The sequence below is a fragment of the Orycteropus afer genome, unplaced genomic scaffold (genome assembly GCF_000298275.1).
Source record: "Orycteropus afer afer isolate SDZICR_OR568_19922 unplaced genomic scaffold, OryAfe1.0 scaffold00063, whole genome shotgun sequence".
NCBI classification, from domain to species: domain Eukaryota; kingdom Metazoa; phylum Chordata; class Mammalia; order Tubulidentata; family Orycteropodidae; genus Orycteropus; species Orycteropus afer.
In genome coordinates, this window is record NW_006921650.1 from 10,819,277 (window position 1) to 10,825,389 (window position 6,113).

Genomic DNA, 6,113 nt, shown 5'->3' on the forward strand with positions numbered 1-6,113 from the left:
CCTAATTAAAAAAAAAAAAAGAGCTAATGTTAATTCCCTACCAGTGATGTGGTAAACTCAGTGATTAGAGGTGATAGGACCTCACATTTCAATTGAGGAAACTTGTACAGCAACATTCCATGTCCAATTTTAAGGATTAAGCCAACCTCTAAAATATATTCAAGGATTCTGATGTTTGTACTTTTGCGAAGGAAATGCTGAGTGTAACTTTGGAATTACATTCCAAGACAGTCATCAAAGTTGACAGAATCTATCAGATCTTGACAGAAAGATTTAGATTAGAAAGGCAAGGGCTAGAGAACTTGGTTTGTCCATCAAGGTCCCTCGGATGATTGTTTCCTTGGAGAGTATATTGCAAAGGGCATATATTTTCAAAGTGTGCCAAAGAAAAGTGAATTTCTCAGTTCCCCAAAATTGTATTTATGAATGCAACACAACTACTAAGTCATATCACGCAAGGCTTATGTAGGTGAACAAATATTGTTTTCTATTTCTAATAAAGAAAAGATTACTATTGGAGAAAGGGTGAAAGTTATTTATTTCAAAACCTGATGGCTGGCAGAGGGTTTATTCCTCAGACATGGACAAAGTTGTTTACCTTTTATGCACAAAAGAAGACTTAAGAGGGGAGAGAAAGGAATCTTTAAAAGGAAGACAAATACAAAGGAAAATAAAATCAGAAACTAGGTGTAATCAGATGTCTGATTGGACTTCAAGACAGAAATAGCTTTATTTATTTCTTTTTTTTTTTTTTCTGTCCCCAATATTGGTGGTAGTTCTTATAAAATAGTATCATACAACCTTACTATATCAAAGAAGCAAAGATTTTTTTATATATAGGAATAAAAATGTGTTATTTAAAGTGAGTAGTATTTTATTAATCCAGAAAATTTTAGGCAACACTAAGGAAAGTTGCTTTTCTATAAAAGCATCAATTTTATTTTACTTCGTAACAGAACAGGAATTAATACCTTAGCTACACTGTGTGCAGTTATGGTGTGCATTATGGTGGTGCAATTATTAAGGCATTAGGCTGTTAACCAAAAGGTCAGTGCTTCGAACCTACCAGCTGCTCTGTGGGAGAAAAAGGAAGCAGTCTGCTTCTGTGGAATTTAGTCTTGGAAAACCTATGGTGCAGTCTACTTTCTCACAGGGTTGCTATGAGACAGAATCAACTCAAAGGCAGAGGTTTGCATTTGGATTTTGGTGTGCAATTGTACAATATTTCTAAGACATTCCTATTTGTGGCACAGATAATTTATTTTATAAAGACTTTTACATTCTGTTTATATGTGTCATTGGATTTTCTTAAATACGTTTTTACACATAAAATTGTTTTATCACTATTTATTGAAACTGATAATATAGTATTCTTTAGGAGCTCTGGTAGCATAGTGCCTAAGGCATTTTATTGCTAACCAGAAGGCTGGCAGTTTGAACCCACCAGCCTTCTCTGACAGAAGACTGGGCAATCTACTTCTGTAGAGATATCACCTCAGAAACCCAAGGAGGGGTCACTATAAGTCAGATCTGACTCAATGGCAGTGAGTTTTTTGAGTTTTATGGAGTATTTGTTTTACACATTTTCTTACAAGAGTTAACTTTTTTTTTTTTTTAAGAGCTTTTTTTACATTCAAAGTCATGCATACATTTAGTTTCATTTCCCATTTGCCATGCCCAGCCCTAACCCAGATAAACACATAAACACCTGAGATGATCAGACAGGGATCAGTGAATAGAAGTACACTCTAGACCAAGGACAGACTCAGCTGAGGCTAATCTTGTACAGACACCAGTGATACAAAATACCTGCAGTCCTTACAGAAACAAAAGAAGACAGAGTAATCCCTCACAGACATCCCAACACTGTGGGAGAGAGATAAAATAGAGCTACTACCTCAGGGCCATAGTACTGGGGTACACCAGACTCAACTGGCACAATGAAATACATAAAAGCATTGCTCCACATCCTGCATTTGTGAGTAGCGACTGGGGTCTTAAAAGCTTTCAAGCCAGCCATCTAGGATGCAGCTAATGGTCTCCTAGCGTCGGGTGGGGGGAGGGGGGAAACAAGGACATTTAGAAGCAATCAATCCTATGACAGGATGGCCCTTGAGACCAGAAGAACCGGATGGTGCCTGGCTACTAATGCCAACTACTCAGGAAAGGATCAAATCTGGAGATCCTGGAAAGAGTGGGAGAGAAAACATGGAACAAAATCCAAAAACTCAATAATGATGAGAATTACTGGTTAGATGAAGTCTGGTGAGACTCCCAATACTATGGCCCTGAAATACATTTGGCACCTGGAATAAAATTCACCCTCAGGGGCAGGCTCTCAGCCCAATGGTTAGCGAGATGTACACACAGACCACTCAACCCAGGGTGCTGCACCCACACACTCAATGGTATTACATCCCTTAAAGCAATACACCATGGGACACCAAAGGACCAACATTCAATCTGAGGAAATGCAGGACAAACAGGTGCATGATTGTGAGGGGCACAGGGGAAAGGTTGCAGGGTAGGGAGGGGAGGAGGCTGGGTTAAGGCTGAACAAGAGTTAACTTTTTGTTGTATAGGTATAATCTTTAAATGGCCACTTTTACATATCAATACCTGTGTGCAGCCACAAATAATTTATTCTTATTCTAGTATTATATTATATGCCTGTCATATATTTTAATACAATGAAGCTTCTAACACACTGGCTTATCTTTTCGAGTCTTGTCCTTTCGATGTGCCCCTTAAGTAACAGATTCTGAGACTCAAAGATCAACTTTCTCTTTTCTCCCCTGTATAACTAGAAGAAGTCCCAGGAGTAGATAGAGGTACAGAGTTGTCACGCCACAGGACTGTTGAGAGGAACAGTGATCCACACAGGGTCACCTAAGGCTTTCCGTGCTTCTCTTCTGACTACGTATTACTTCACAAACGTATTATGATCATCTTCTATATGTAAGACTTCTGTACTAAGGAATAAATCCAGACTATACCCTTTGAAAAAAGTTTAGATCAAGTTTACACCCTTCAGCCATCTATTTTCTCAACTTTCAGTCAACAACATCTGTATCTTTCTGAACTTCGTCACTTCACTAACAAGTCATAATTAATACTTGGTTATATGTATTCTGGTACCATTCTGATTATTTTCTTTGGATACACCTCATTGTGTCAACTATTTTGTGTGCTTCAGATGACTGAGTCTGCTACTTATTTTGTATCCTTCTACACACCTAATGTTGCTGCTGTTGTTGTTGATGAGTGCCAGTGGGTCAGCTCCAACTCACAGCAACCCTATGCACAGCAGAATGAAGCAATGCCTGGTCCAGCACCAGCCTCAAAACCTTTCCTGTACCTAAACCTGTCATTGCAGCCACTATGTCAACCCAGGCCCGTTGAGTGCCTTCCTTTTTCACTGACCCACTACTTTACCAAGCATGATATCCTTCTCCAGGGAATGGTCTCTTCTGACCATATGACCAAAGCAGGTGAGAAAAATTTGGGCCATTTTCACTTCCAAAGACCAATCCTGCTACACTTCCTCCAGGACAGATTTATTTGTTCTTCTAGCTCTGGTGGCATAGTGCCTAAGGCATTTGACTGCTAACCAAAAGGCTGGCTGTCCAAACCCACCAGCCCCTCCCTGAACAAAGATTGGGCAATCTACTTCTATATAGATACCACCTTGGAAACCTAAGAAGGGGTCACTATGAGTTGGAACTGACTCTACAGCAGTGAGTTTTTTCTTTTTATTTTTAGCAATTGATGGTACTTTCAGTATTCTTGGCCAACATCACAACTCAAAACCATTGAATCTTCTTCAGGCTTCCTTATTCATTGTCCAGCTTTCACATGCGTATGAGGAGATTGAAAACACCATGGCTTGTGTTAGGCACACCTTAGTCTTCAAAGAGACAGCATCGCTCTTCAGTACTTTAAGGAGGTCTTTTGCAGCAGATTTTCCCAATGCAATATGTCCTCTGATTTCTTGACTGCTGCTTCCATTGGTGTTGGTTGTGGAACCAAGCAACAAGAAATCTTTAACATCTTCAACCATTTCTCCATTTATCATGATGCTGCTCATTGGTTGAGTTGTGAGGATTTTCATTTTCTTTATGTTGAGGTGTAATCCACACTGCAGACTATAGTCTTCAATCCTCATCAGTAAGCGCTTCAAGTTATCTTCACTTTCAGCAAGCAAGGTTGTATCATTTGTATACTGCAGGTTGTTAATGACTCTTCCTCCAGTCTTGATGCTGTATTCTTCATACATTCTATCTTCTTGGATTATTTGCTCAGCATACAGATTGAATAAGTATGGTAAAAGGATATAACCCTGACACAATCCATTCCTGATTCAAAACCATGAAGCATTCCCTTGTTCTGTTTGAATGACAGCCTTCTGGGCTATGTACAGGTTCCCCATGAACACAATTAAGTGTATGGAGTTCCCATTCTTCTCAATGTTATCCATAATATGTGATGATGCGCAGAGTTGTATGTATTTGCATAGTCAATAAAACACAACTAAACATCTTTCTGCTGTTCTTTGCTTTCAGCCAAGATCCATCTGATATTTGCAATGATTTCCTTTGTTCCACGTACTCTTCTGAATCTACCTTGCATTTTGGGAAGTTCCCTGTCAACATAGTGCCGCAACCGATTTTGGATTTTTTCCACCAAGATTTTACTTGTGTGTGATATTAATGATGCTGTTTGATAATTACCATGCTCTGTAGGATCACTTTTCTTTGGAATGTGTACAAATATGGATCCCTTCCAGTCAGTTGGCCAGGTAGCTGCCTTCCAAATTTCTTCGCAGAGACAATTAAGTGCCTCCAGCACGACATCTGTTTGTTGAAACATCTCAGTGGGTATTCCGTCAATTCCTGGAGCCTTGTTCTTCATCAATTCCTTCAATGCAGCTTTGGCTTTTTCCTTCAATAGCATTGGTTCTTGTTCATATTCCACCTCTTGAAATAGATGAACACTGACCAATTCTTTCTGGTACAGTGACTGTGTATTCCTTCTATCTTCTTTTGATGCTTCTTGTATCATTCAATATTTTGCCCATAGAAGATTTCAATATTGCAACTCTAAGCTTGAATTTTTTTCTTCAGTTCTTTCACTTGAGAAGTGCCAAGAGTGTTCTTCCCATTTGTTTTTGTAACTCCAGGTCTTTGCACATTTCATTATAATACTTTACTTTGTCTTCTTGAGCTGCTCTTTGAAATATTCTGCTGAGCTCCTTTATCTTGTCACTTCTTCCATTTGCTTTAGCTACTCTCCATTCAAGAACAAGTTCCAGAGTCTCTTCTGACTTCCATTTTGGTCTTTTCCTCCTTTCCTGTCTTTTTAATGACCTTTCGCTTTCTTTGTGGATGATGTTCTTGATGCCATCCAACAATTCATTTGGTTTGCAGTCACTGGTGTTCAATGTGTCAAATCTATCCTTCAAATGGTCTCTAAATTCAGGTGGGATATAGTCAAGGTCATATTTTGGTTCTTGTGGGCTTGTTATATTTGCCTTCAGCTTCAGCTTGAACTTGCACATAAGCAGTTGATGGTCTGTTCCACAGTCAGCTGCTGGCCTTGTTTTGGCTGATACTGAGCATCTCCACCAACTTTCTCCACAGATGTAGTCAATCTGATCCCCCTTTATTCCATCTGATGAGATCCATGTGTACTACCATTTATGTTGTTGAAAAAAGGTATTTGCAATGAATAAATCTTTAGTCTTGTAAAATTCTATCATACAATCTCCAACATCATTTCTATCACCAAGGCCATATTTTCCAACTACTGGTGATTTTCCTTTGTTTCCAACTTTTGCATTCTGATCACTAGTAATCATCAACACATCTTGATAGCATGTTTGGTCAATTTCAGGCTGCAAAAGTTGGTAAAAGTCTTTAATTCCTTCATCTTTGGCTTTGGTGGCTGGTGTGTAAATTTAAATAACAGTAGTATTAACTTGTCTTTTTTGTAGGTGTATGAAAATTGTCCTATCACTGACAGCACTGTTCTTCAGGATAGATCTTGAAACATTTTTTTTTTTTTTTTTATTAGGATTTGGGTGAAGATTTACAGAGTAAATTCACTTTTCATAC